Source organism: Pararge aegeria, chromosome 2 (assembly GCF_905163445.1).
Source record: "Pararge aegeria chromosome 2, ilParAegt1.1, whole genome shotgun sequence".
NCBI classification, from domain to species: domain Eukaryota; kingdom Metazoa; phylum Arthropoda; class Insecta; order Lepidoptera; family Nymphalidae; genus Pararge; species Pararge aegeria.
Window position 1 is genome coordinate 14268810 of NC_053181.1, and position 14938 is coordinate 14283747.

General features: G+C 35.9%; 1 protein-coding gene across 2 annotated transcripts in view; it reads right to left on the reverse strand.

The window, feature by feature from the left end:
• The window catches only part of LOC120634460 (solute carrier organic anion transporter family member 5A1-like), a 72809-nt gene that overhangs the window by 41079 nt on the left and 16792 nt on the right, over positions 1 to 14938 (reverse strand). The window contains exon 2 of one of the 2 annotated variants that reach the window (XM_039905047.1): positions 2110 to 2149. The exons of the other annotated variant lie outside the window; for it this stretch is intronic. The gene's annotated coding sequence lies outside the window, so the exon portion shown is untranslated. The remainder of the gene's footprint in view (positions 1 to 2109; positions 2150 to 14938) is intronic. 2 annotated transcript variants of the gene reach the window in all.

Below are 14938 nucleotides of genomic sequence, written 5' to 3' on the forward strand. Positions count from 1 at the left end.
TTTGTTCGAGTCGGTTATACTTCCCATGTGGTCCCATTTTCATTAGGTCAAGATCTTTTGAAGGGATTTTGAAGAAATTGAGGGAACTCTTCAAATATTATAGGGCATATACACCTATAGCTGTTCGAATATTTTTTAAAGTACCTTGAGCATTTGCTATCGAAAACCAGCATTTGGTCAAGTGAAACTGATGATGAAAACCACGGATGGCCACCGCAACTACACAATAACAGTACACTATAATAACAGTACAGTACCTATTAAACTGGTTGATTTTCGGTTATTGTATATTACTATATACATTAACCGAAAATTCGGTAAGCAATTTATGCTCGTCACAATAAAGGAGCTGATAGTAAAGTGCCGGGAGAACTCCTCAAGTATTAACGGCTCGGCTTTGGGAAAAGCAATTTTTTGTAGAAGCTTGAGCAGTTGACAAGCTTGTTTTTTTTTTTTGGCAAATCCCGACTTTGCTTTACAACTAAAAAGCATGATTTATTTTCTACAACATTTTTAAGTCGGTGCCAAGTAAAATGTATAAACTATTGGTATTTTCTTTACTTCTATATAAAAAAGGTATACAAAGTATATGATCTATACATAGACCAAGGTCGGTTCTTTTCGTAAATTTTTTTTACAATAATTTGTAAATAATAATCAAATGTAATAACACCCAAGTATAAACAACTCTATTTGAGCATTATTATCATACTAACCTATCAACAGGTAACACATAAACCTATAAACTTTACTGTTTGGTCATGAAACCCGATATAAGACAAATAAAATGTGACATTATCATAAATTTAATAATGAGGATTCATCAATTATAAGGTTCATTTTTGCAGTCACGTTTCAATTTCTAGTCCACGATATAGGATCTTTACGAAGAAAATAATACTTTTTATGTTTGGCTGGAGCTAGAAATTTGGACTGTTGGTCATTTATGTCATAAATACTCACTAAGTAGAGATTTGTTTTGGAATTCCACTATTAAGAGGATATCGAAGTTACTGTATCATGTTCTTCTAGTTACAAGTACTTAGGGTCACTGAAAACAGATAGCCCTCGCGGTCGACGTCGAGGACATCAGCAAGTCTTTAATATAAATTACAACCTTTTTCTAGAATTATTCGTCTATTTTCCGAGACGCATTGCGTCAGTTGCGTGGGGGTTCTAATGAGTGCTTTGATTACTTTGAATGGAACGAGACCATTAATCCTCCACCTTGATGAATTCTTTTAGCTCCAGTAAGCTGTTTCATAATTCATTACATAATTTTAGCCACATATTTAAAATAAGTGATCATTCACAGTTAATTAGCGACAGCTGTATTCCATTAGAATGAGTTTTAGACGCTCGCAACCGTATCGTGGTTTTCGAGCATTGAAACTAGTAACGTCGAATTCAAATATGTACCTTATTATTTTCGATTATGTTATTACAACATATCCATTCTAAAGACACCTCGATGTTTTATTTTATAATCAGACATTTTTGAAAGGTTCCCCGGTAAAACCTGAAGTTCGTATGGTAGTTCTGCTGATTTTGAAAGAGACAGAGAGTGGCAAGGGTCTTACCAGCTCATAAGCAAGACATTACGCAGCTCTTACAGATTATCCTTTTGTAAAATAAACAAATTTAAAAACATTCCTAATTCAATGATTGCGAATATTGAACACGCATCGATCGTCAGTTCTAGTTTACCATACTCAGGGAAAGTAGAAGAAACATATAACAGCTTTCAGCGCATACTCTTTCGCTTAAAGCGATAAGACGACTTTGCGCATTTTTATATATCTATTTCTTGTTTTCACTTTTAGTTTGTCCAATAAATACTTTATCTATCTATCTAGCCATGTCTTCTCAGTGCGGTGAATACGCAAGTGAATCCCGTACTCTCACTTATAGGTCTGTCGAGGGATACACAGAGTTTTAAGTGGATGCAAGTCCCAAATAACCACTCCGTTTCCCCTAACGAAGTGGTATTCTTCAGGCATTTTCTGTTTTAAAAAAAGCCATGTCCTCTCTAGCCATTTATAGATCTTTGTAACCACTTAATTATACAGACATAAAATAATTAAGGCATTAAATAAAATAAAAAATTACCTTCACCGAAACGAGTTTATCGTCTCAAGCACATTTGAATCTGTAACAAAAGGAGAATAATACAAATAAGAATCATTTTAAATTATGCTAGCCGAGGATACATGCACTAGGTACTATACGGTTTCGTTGTCATCAAAAATACATCGAAGGTTAAAGGAGGTTAAATAGGTTATGACATACATATAACTGATATTTAATATGACCGGCGTACATGATCCAAAGGAAGTGGCGCGGCATTGAAGCGAATTGTTCCATCACTGCATGAGTTTGCTTAATGATAGATACACAGTAACACTAGCTGTGGGTAAACAAGGACCACCCCAATGTGCCTCTGCGGTTATCAAACAATATACATAATATTATTTTCTCCAACTACTGTGAAGCAAGTAAGAAGGTAAAGAATTTAAGAGTCCATAAACAGATGTTAAAAACATCTATTAAATCGATGTCGGACAAATCTTAGCCTTCCGCGTGTCATAGCATACATGACGCCATGACTAATGCAACGTTGTGAAATGTCGAAATTTACCTACGTATATGATTATAATAAAAATTTCATCTACACTTAGTACCATTAGTACGAATTAGCACGCCATCATTCGAACAGTAGTTTTCGAACTAGACAACCATTATAATTTCAAAGAAGGGGGATGAGTGTCTATTTATTTTCTACACTATGATTTTTTAGGCCTGTCCAACGATTTCCTCATCAATTTGCAATGACAGAACAGAATAGAATAGAAAATCTTTATTGCAACACAATACAATAGGAGAAACACAAGGAAAACAGTAATAGTACTTAGTGCTAGGGTTAAGAACACTCTCTTTGTTGGACCCCGTATACTCTCGAGGTTTCATTTCCTATGGAAATCCTTAAAATGTATAGAGATCGTCATCATCATGTGTTTATGATGATAACTAGAGAAGTAAATCAAATGTATTTCGAAGAAGTCTCAAAAACACCTCGTACATACGTTAAAATTTAAATTGAGAAAGGTTTCTCTATACAGAATCAGGTATAGTTATCTAAATAGTAGTTCCTTCATCTGAGCTAAATATAGATTCAATTAAATACAACAACGTGACGTTCCAAACTATGAAATCTAATAAAAATGGCCGTAAACATTTCTTCCGGCGTCGTTACGATTGGTCGTCATAGCCTTCATAAATCTAAACCGTGTAAATCGAGAAAGTTGATTTTGAAAGACAATTTAGCCAAGGTTCCAACGATCGCAAACATTATGATAGCAGTATGGCATATTATGCTCAAATCAAGCCCGATGGTATTTAGTGCTGCTCTATTTCTGAGTATAAAACGTGTAAATCTGTACCGTCTGGGCTTTGCACAGTTAGCTTTACTGCGCTGGGATCCGATTGATCCGATACAACAACTATAGACACTGACTGAGGCGTAGGTGTTAAGCCTCATGTGGCTGTAATTACATCGGCAACCACGCCTTTCAGAACAATGTTACTAGGGGCAGAAATAAGTACTTCCCCAAGCGAGCTTTTTCGAAAAAAGCGACAAATGAAGGACTAACAAAAACTAATACAGGCATACAACCTCTTTAGCATAACGTATTTATACGGTTATCATCATCAACAGCCTACAGCCATCAATAAAAGTCCACTGCTGAACTAAAGGCCTCTTCCATTAGAAGGGTTTGTCCATAAACACCACGCCGGGTAGACAGGTTGGTGATAGCAGTAGATCGGAGAAGTAGCACAGATGACGCTGCTGCCCGTTCTCAGTTAATCGCCTAGTATGACATCCACGGGCAGAGGAGCAGTGGCGTGCATAGAGGGTATGCAGATGATATGAAATTAAGTAAATCTCCAGTACGAGCTATAAATACATTTGCTTTTTATAACTCGTACTGGAGATTTTCTTCATTTTATATCATCTGCATACCCTGTGCATACCCTCTATGCACGCCACTGTAGAGGAGGTGTGGTGAAAACTGGAACCTGATCTACCTTCACCACACGGCATTTATACGGTACTACAACCCGTTTCGTTAAGCCTCAGAAAAAACTTTACATAATATGGATTCTTAGTTAAATTAAGCAATTTGCTACTGCGTTTTTCCACTCTGTTAGTGTAGCGGAACGCAACAGTAATGGATTATGGAAGCAACTTGGAATCTACATCTTCCATCTTCACAGGCACTTTTAGCGTAGACATCAAGCATTTCAAATCCCTACTAATATTATAAATGGCAATGTAAGTTTGTTTGTTACGCTTTCACGCAAAAACTACTTAACCGATCCTCATGAAACTTTGTACACATATTCTTGGAAGTGTTAGAAGTAAAGGATATTTTTTCTCCCGACATTAAGCTCGGTCCCTTTGGGCGAGGGGATGAGTGTTTGACGATTTTACACCATACTCAAAACTCCGACAAATTATAACCGATTTAAATAATTATTTTTGTACCATAGAGGTTATAATAAGTGTTTAATTTTGCCTTAACTGTGGTTGGAGATAGAGGACAGAACTCCTCAGCGGACAGCAGCATACCCCTCATTTAAGGCTTAGCGAAACTACATACTTTAATTTTTTTTAGATCTACAACTAAATTTAATGCCACATCAAAAAACAAAATCAATCGCAGACGAAGTCGCGGGCAACAGCTAGTAATATATAAATTTATACACGTGTTAATAAAGTATTTGTTTCTGTACGATGTAGTATTTTTTCTGTTGTGATTATGCTTATCGCGTCGTTAAAGCTTTTTGTGCTATGTGAAAAAAAGAGTGGGAACCTATTTTTTTTATATTTTTAATTGACAGACCAATCAGATGGCCCACCTTATGGTAATTGGAAAACTGTCGTCTATAAACGGAGCAATACTTCACAGGGCATGCAAGGAGCACGTCCTGCAACATGCCGGGCTATGACCATCAATCTGAGGCGTAGGGTTTTGCATCATGTGCCTGTAAGTCAAATTCAAAGTCAAAATTTCTTTATTCATGCAGGCCTATCACAGGCACTTATGAAGCGTTCATAGATATATGTTTACATAATTGTAATGGGATGGTGATAACTTCGTTCGCCAACTTAAACCTAGAGCTACGAGGGTTCCAAACGCGCTCTGGTCTAAAAAGAGCCCACAACAAAGTTAGCCGAGTATTTTTTTTGTTATCACCATCTCACAGTTTATTTAAATGTAGCTATAAAGCTAGAGCAATTCACACCCAAGCTTTTTTATCGTTTAAGTAATCCTTAATATTATAATAGGATTTTTCTGTAAGCTTACGTTTTAATTACACCGGCAACGCCCTTCCGACCTGACCGCAGCATTGCAACAATGCTGCTTAGCGGCAGAAATAAGAATGGCGATAGTACTTCCCCGGATGAGCTCCGTCACAAAAAGCTCTTCTAATACTAAAACTACCTAGTATGAAAATATTTCTAGTTACCTAGTTTGATAAATACAATTAGTTCATAGGTTAGTACCTAAATAAAAATAAACACTGTTATTTTTACTCGAATGTCGGTGGTTTGTTTTTCGCGCAGCGTGGGGTAAATGTGATTTTTTTTCTCTATTTAAAGAGGCTAATAGAGAGACAGGCTAATTATTAACCCGGAAAAACAAAAGAACTCGGGCGAAGCCGCTGGCGAAAGCTTGCATTTATTAAAAACAAAAAAAGGAAGTGCGTCATATAAAATTAAAATCAGCATTTAAATGGTTTTTTTTACAAATGGAAAGATATCCGTACCAGGCTATTCAACATTTTATCGGGTCAAGTTAAAAATGTTAAAAGCACGGAACGCCCTTGAAATTTCAGACGCATTTCCACTATCCATGTGGAAAACGGGGAGATCAGTTAACTCAGTGAGTCATGATAACTTTACCACATAGCTTTCTCCAATTAGGAATTCCCTATGATATCATTGTTTGTCTCTTTAATATGCTAATTTTATTCATAAAAGGTGTGAATTAATAAGTTAGCTGCTAGATCATATTAGTGATCGGCATGGACTAAAATGTATGGAATATTAGCTGTCATTGAAATTGGAAAGCGGATTATATATTACCTTATTGACTATATATTACGCTAATATGACTTGGTGAAAAAATTGCATAATCGCAATACTTCCTTTTCTTTAAGTCGATTAAAATGGAGCTCTTGTGACATTATGCGAATCAGATATTATATGAGGGAGATCACAATATAAATAATAAATAAATAAATATACTACGACAATACACACATCGCCATCTAGCCCCAAAGTAAGCGTAGCTTGTGTTATGGGTACTAAGATGCCTGCTGAATATTTTTATGAATTATATACATAAATACTTAGAAAATACATATAAACACCCAGACCATTCCAGACGATTCCCACGAATCGTACCCGTGGGGACAGTATTGAATTCACAATATTATAAGTACTTGTTTATGAAAAATATAAAATAAACAAAATTTCCGGAGGGGGTGACTCATCATTGCAGTTTAAAAATGTTAACATATGTTTTAAATTTGCAATTTTTTTTTTGTTTTGCTTTGCTTTTGGTCGAAGGTTGGTGGTACGATTAAGCTAACGTGTCTGAGCAGTCGATATTAAGAGAAGTTTTTTTAAACTAGGCACCAACTTGTAGTTTCTAAATTGCGGCTATACATATATTTCATCTTATACAAAAATATATATAAAATGGTTAATTGTCAGTCGAAAACGAAATCGTTACCGAAATACAGTTAGTTTTCATTACACCTTGAATACCTACTAGTGCTTTGTAATCTTTCAATTTAATTAGATTAAATAAAGTACTTCCACTTACTTTATTTTTGGAATTTAATACAATGAGGTACAGTAGTTTAACTAAAAGAAAGGTATATTGCATTGCAAATGTTTTACCTAAATCGAAAATACGGTCGAAAACTGAAAAAATATTACACATTTATGCACTAGGTATGTAAACTGAAAGTATAGTTATTTAGCCAGTAGCGTGCATAAGGTCGACTAGGGCAGACACTTATTTTGGTCAGGAAAACTTACAGAAGGGAGAGAACCTTCTATTATATCAGAGCGCGATAAAACACTGAGTAACTATTCCGAGGACATTCAACGTTTTTTTTTATAAGGCCCTTAGGTTTTATAGGGTCCACAATATATAACTATTGCATAGCAATCAAGTCGAGAAGTGGACCGGAGCGGAGTAGCATACGAGGTGTCGAGGTGAGCGACCGTCCACGGGTCATCGTCGCGATCAGTACCTACCAATGATTCATCTTGTGCCACACATATTATATATGCACTTTTAAATTGATTCAGGCGACTTCCACCTCTTAAATAAATATCAAAAATCTAAATACCTATCTTAGCTTTTGAAGTATTCTATATTTTGTTATTCAAAGATTAAATCGTAATAATAATTATTCTTAGTTTTCTTTACTACATTCAATATATCAGATGGAGTCGTTAATTATTCCCCTCAACATAACAAATCATTTTTAATTTTGACTTTTTTATTTTTGGTCTAATATACATAATGGGCTAAGTGATTTTTATTTTCTGTCTTTTTCGCACAGGCCACTACAATAGTGTTAAACCGGCAAAAAAAAAACTTAAGTAAGGCCGACTTATGTGACTTATATAGCTTACGTTTGGATTATTTTGTTTCAGATTTTATTTTTGTTTTAGAACCAAAGATTTAAATAGGACACCATTTGACAATAATTATTATGTCATCTGCCAATAATATTATTAGGTGTAAGGTGGTAATAATAACCTATTTGACACAACTAAATTAGTGACAACTGGACTTGGTTTTAATAATACATTGATGGTTGTAAGCTCCGATGCAAATTCGGTCAACCATCTGCGCAACATGGCGATAACAATTATAAGGTCATCGCCTTGTTTGCTGAACCGATAGTAACTAACTAGTACAGTTTCAATTGACCTCTATTAATAACAAAACATATGAACATAATATATGCGATCGAGTGTGAACCGCCTCAGTGTGAGTAAAATATTTTTTAACAATGCAGTCCTATCCCTAAAATATGATAATATTCATTTATTATACCTATGAAGGTACATATTGAATAAAAGACATTTTGATAACAGATCCGTGCACAACTATAAGATGCTAACTAAGAGTAGGCAAATACTTCAGCATGTTCGACGGGCCCAATGCCGTGCGAAAAATTGTGTTACTGTGAAAAGTACCTTAAGATGTCGGTCCCGATTATCATGTAATAATAATAATCCCAGACTAGTGAAGAGGTGGATATATTTTCGAAGAATCCTTAGGTATTCCGGTAATCCGGAACTATCGAATTTGCTGCGATAAGCCCCAAATCCCTAGATATGCCGTGCCATATCCATATTGTATTACCTACAGGTTACACTTCTATTTATTTTGAAGGCCGATTGGCTCTGTGTGCAGCGACCCTGATTTCTGAGTCCAAGTCTGTTGGTTCGATTCCCACAATTGGGAAATGTTTGTAAATGTGGAAATGAATGTTTTTCGGGGTCTGGGTGTTCATCTGTATATTATGAGCATTAATGTAAAATATTCATAAAAATATTCATTAATCATCTTAGTACCAATAACACAAGCTACACTTACTGTGGGGCTACGCGGCGATGTGTGTATTATTAAGAATCTACACGCTGCAATTTAATTGCTATTGAATATTACTAATATTCTATTTCAATCAATCACGAGTTTTTCTACTAGCATAAAAAGTATTCTAATCCCAGCCGGGCCTTTTTTACAACTCCCACAATACGGGTATCAAAAGAAAGGGCTGGACTAGTAGAATACTATACACTACGACAAATTTCAAATCCAAGATGACCGCCAGCCACTAGAGAATGGCGAACGACATTTGTTTTCACAGCTCTCTCAATTTGGGTATGAAATGAAGGGGCTTTTTGTAAAATAGTGTACATTATATTGAAAGTGTATCAATAATTATTCATTCTTAGAGGAGAACGTAACGGACCGGCAATAAGTTGATGATTATTATAATGATGTACTACGCAGACACTACAACTCCTAGCCATGTATTCTTAAAGTTGGTTTTACTACGGTAATTTTAAGTGTACCTGTGACCTAACGGTCTATGGAACGTGATTTCACGCAATAAATGTCAAACTACAGTCACTTAATATTTAAGACGACCTCTGCCTTTGCCAATTGACTTTTTAATACCGATTCGGCCTTAAGATTGTGTATTGAGTGTTAATGAGACTCTTGGAAGTCAATAACTTGAAAATTATGCAGACATGACCTATAAGTTATAACATATAAAATATATATGTTTTCAGTTCTCATTAATCCGAAGCTGGTATAGCGATAGTGTGCAGCGTCATTTAAATAGTCTCAGTTCTTTCTTATTGGCTGATCATCGTGATCTGTCCTCACTCATAAAAAAGTAATACTTAACATCGACATAGCCTAGTGGATAAGGGTTTGGCTTTCCTATCTGGGGGACCGAGTTCGTTACCCAGTACGCACCTTTAACTTTTCGTAGTTATGTGAGTTTTAAGCAATTAAAATATCACTAGCTTTAATGGTTTTAAGCATCTTGAGGAAACCTGCATGCTAAACTTCTCATTGTGGTCGGAGACCCGTACCCTGTTATATTGAGCCTGTGTTGTTTATGCAAGTAAGTGAATAAAGCTAGCCTTCCATATATGATATTTGCGGTTACAGACATTCTATTGTTCACTATAGAAAGTGTAATATGAATTCCGAGCGCGATGAGCATTCTAAATGCGTTACCGACTCCAAAGGATCTTTCACATTTGTAGTTGGACTGTTATTCGTGTAATACATATTTCGAACGGTTTAAATTTGGGCTATATAAAAAACTTGTGATGATTTTTTTTTCAGAGTACTTAAATTGTTCAACATTGTAATACGGCAGCATATGGCGCTTGTTCATATAATATACTAGCTGTTGCCCGCGACTTCGTCTGCGTTTGATTTTGTTTTAAAAGTATTCAGTATCGCTAAGCCTTAAATGATATATATAGTAGTATTTATATATATATATATATATATATATATATATATATATATAAATACTACTATATATATCATTTAATTTATCATTTATTTTATATATCATGTTATATATATATATATATATATATATATATATATATATATAACATGTGACTGTCAATTAATTATAGCCAAATAATTTTGCAATAAAATAAAATTGCGACTATAATTAAAGATCTAAGTTATCCTATCTCTTAAGTTGGACCAGACTACTCACAGTGTGCCAATTTAATTTAAATACGGTTAAGTAGTTTAGGAGTCCATCGCGGACAAACATCGTGACAGGAGATTTATATATATTAAGATTATATTCCATAAATACTCCAAATTTACTTAGTTACATTTTTGCAAATCAAAGCACGACTTGCACCCGGCATGGCACGGCGATAAATACTATAAAAACTTTCAACATATTATATTTTATTCATAAAGTAAATGTTCTATATTTCTTCATTACTTCACTTATAGCACGGTGCTACTGATACCAGAAAATAAATTGTAATATGCGCTGTTACCTTTAAAGGTAAAACTACAACTTTTATTTTAAATGCTATGCCATAATACGAGTATGTGTACCATTTGTTGTTTTCGATGCGATATTGAACTAACGGCCTCGAGACAAAGAAAATAATTTTGAACCGGTTTTTTTGGTAATGCAAAATGCTGATGATAATATATCTGTATTTAAACATGTTTGCAACGACCGGTTTTTATCACGGATACAGCAACTTGGCTACTTTTCAGTAGCACGACGAGGTCAAGTGGTCCTCACCCACCTTACCTTACCAATTTTGGCCAATCTATATATAACTACGATAATATTGCATTTATTTATATATATACAAAGTGTTAACGCAAAACTGTTGAAGCGTGCCTCACATACAACCCACACACAGTCTTAATAGCTGGATCAAGGGATTTTAATTAAAGATGCCCTAAAATTACGAAGCAGTTCATCATCATCATTCAACCGATTGACGCCAACCCACAGTTGGGCAAAGGTCTTTTGTATGAAGTTTCAAAATCCAGGGACCTGAGCCACTTGTTTCCAGAGAGCAGGGAGCGGATGGAACTCCCCACAAAAGACCTACGTCCAGTAGTGGACGTACATCGGTTGAAACTTGAAGTATTATGATGATGATGATAAATTATCTATTTTGTGGTTATAATAAACGGATAATAACGCGCGAGCAAATTCAATGTTATTATTGGGCCAAAGTTAAGTCTTTGAAAACATAGAGGATCGAACTAATCCATAATTTCTTTTCCATACTTGATTTTTTAAGTAGCCTTCTTTACCCTCATCTCTCAATAAACCGGATACAAACTACATTTGTTTAGCGGTTTTGTATAAAAGAAACAGGTGACGAACCTGGTAGGTAAGTCAGGGTGCGCTATAGCCTACGCACTGCGTCACGTTAGCGCGTAGGCTACAGCACATCTTGACTTAGGTAACAAAATGTCGACGACCTTGCAAGGTCGCATGTAGTAACCCTGCGGTAGTAATTATGATCACCCGAATGTTCTTGAAGGGAAAACATCTTTAGCCGCATTTAACGAATTTTGGTAGGAGGTAATTTTTTTTTCATTTGGTAAGAAATATAATTACTTAGATCCTGATGAGACGACACTTAAAACAAAAAAAATTAAGTGATGTGTTTTGGAATGCACAATTGAATGATAAAACAAAGATAAAATCACATATTTTAGGTCGTTGCACGGGGTCCATGTCGTAAAATAGGTAGAAGTAGGCGATGCGAATCGTTAAGCATTTGCCAACAATAAAGTTGGTAGCGTATTGGCGCATGGAATGTTATCGGCAGCACTACAGTCAGCAGCAACACGACAAACATCCGATCAGTAGTAACACGACAAACACCCGGTCGGTAGCAACACGACAAACACCCGGTCGGTAGCAACACGACAAACACCCGGTCGGTAGCAACACGACAAACACCCGGTCGATAGCAACACGGCGAACACCCCAAATGGAAAACATTTCAAAAAGTCTCTTACTCAAAGAAATCTCGGGTAAATACAATTTGGCTCAAATTGGCACACAGAATTGTGTAAAACTTTATGTTTCAGTTTGATCAATACATTATATTGATATGGAGAGTGCTGTGATGATCGGTACCTGATACCTTCTTGAATGTTTTTTTTTAATTTTTTTATTAAAGTTAAAGTTTTTATGGTTCTTTACAAAAAAAAGTGGAAGAGCCTTTTTGTGAAAGAACTCATCCAGCGAAGTACTACTGCCACGCTTATTTCTGCAGCAAAGCAGTTTTGCTGTTGTGGCGTGGTTGCCGGTGTAATTACGGGCTACGCCTCAGATAAATGTGTACAGGCGACACTTTATAGGACATGTTCCTATGTTCCTGCGATTTGAAGCTCTTTTTATAAGCAACAGTTTTCCACTTCCCATCAGGTGGTTTATATGCTACGTTCGTCAATTATAACAATAAAAAATAATAAAAAAACCGTTTAACTTACTTCAATATTTCTTTTACTCATTTTATTACTATTGAACAACCTTAAATTGAATAAAAAATTAGATTGTAACCCGTGGCTGCTTTCTTGCAGCAGTGTGCGATTAGCTGACACTGACACAACAAACAATTCTGACACCACGGGCTGCGGCGGCTCCGTCCTTGTTCAGTCTATTGTGTTACTTCAATATGAATGCTGAATGGATACCGGCCACAGTTTCCCGACAAGGTACCTATAGATTATATAGAATTTTATCTTTCAACAAAACGTCGACAGTTAGTTCCAAAGGTTACGTAGTTTGCTCTACATTTATTAATCCATACTAATAATAAAGCTAAGTTTGTCCATTTGAACGCACTAATCTACTCTTAGTCGAGCTTTAGTATTTAGCATAGCAGTAGATCTACTAGTTACTAAGGCTTTCCGAACCTTATTAAGCCATCAACACACTTACAAGTTGAGAAATTTGTCACGGCGCCCACCATATAGGCATTTGTTGGTTTGGCAGATTGACGCAAAAAAAAAAAAACATTGTCATTATAATCAAATTCAAAATCGTCAAAAATATCTTCATTCAAGTAGGCCCATAGATGGCACTCATGATGCGTACATTACATGAGAAATGTGTACGTTGTTGATGTAAGATGATGGCGATAATCATACTCGTGAAAATAAAACTACGAGGGTTCCAAGCGCGCCCTGGTTTAAGAAGAAGCCCACAACAAACTTAGCCGTGCGTTCTTATTTGTTATCACCATGTCACAATGTCATTTAAAACCTGGTTAGAGAAATAATTCACACCCAAGCTTTTTTATCGATTACGTAGTCTTTTATGCTACACCTAAACTTACTTTTCATACAAACTTTGAACTTTTTAAGAGACATCTCTAAGATGTCAACGGGTAGTTTATTGTAAAATTGTATGCAATTTCCTGATAAAACTAATAAAACCGTAATAAATTTTGCAAAGAATTGAGAATAATAAAGCTACCCTATCTATAAGATGGCTCAGCTTGGTGAACTCTTCACAATTTTTCAAAGTTTGGGAGTGTGAAGTGTGAAAGAAGTGACACCGCTGCACAATACTATTAAATATTATTTGTCTTGATTTTTTTAATTACAGAAGGAGCGTTACGCGGTGCACCTCTGTATTTTCTACGTCGCCCCAGTACGCCCCGGCTCCCATGTTGAGAAGCCCTGTACTACGTAGAGTACCGAGAATAAGTAGAGCTTTTTCTGACAGAGCTCTTCCGGGAAGTATAACCGCCGTACCTATTCCTATTCCTATTCTTAGCTTTGCCTTATTCCGGTCTGAATGGCGCGGTTGCCTATGTAGTGTACTGGCACATGACGCTACGCCTCAGGTTGATCGGCATAGGGTGCACCCTATAGGGGCACTTTGTAGGAGGAGTTCCTTGCATGCCCTACGAAATTATGCTCTGTTTATATAAATAAATAAATATACTACGACAATACACACATCGCCATCTAGTCCCAAAGTAAGCGTAGCTTGTGTTATGGGTACAAAGAGAACTGATGAATTATTTTTATGAATAATATACATAAATAATTATAATATATAGGTAAACACCCAGACACTGAAAAACATTCATGTTTATCACACAAATATGGTCCAGTTGTGGGAATCGAACCCACGGCCTTGGATTCAGAAAGCAGGGTCGCTGCCCACTGCGCCAATCGTTTATAGGCGATGGCTATACACTTGCCAGGACCTTTTTTAGCTTGGTGGACAAGATTTATGTATTTTTGGCTTATGTGGGATTCGCCCCCTTTTGAAGGATGAACGGATCGGGCATAGATGAACTGAAAACCATCACGGCATGTATCTCTCGTTGGCTTTACTAGACGCCCGGGGAACGCCCATGTTGTACACTTCCCGGACGACCATGAGGTAGGCCACTGCTGCCGACAATTATTTATTACTAGCTGTCCCGGCGAACTTCGTACAGCGGATAATTTTTATTTTTGATGAATGTTATATGTTAATACTTATTATCGTATTCCGGTCTAAGAGGAATCCAAAAAATCTAATATCATAAAAATTGGTCTAGCCGTTCTTGAGTTATAAATGGTGTAACTAACACAACCTTCTTTTATATATACAGATTATAAAAAATAACCCGCGTTGTTGTAATAATTGTAATTTTTGTTGCTTAGCTGAAGAAATTAGCATGGCGGTACTTAATTATTCTCTAGTTCTATCACAAAAACTAGACTACTATACATTGGAGGAATTCAGAGTTTGTATTTGGACAAAGCCATCGACTGTCATCCTCTCATTTTTAACC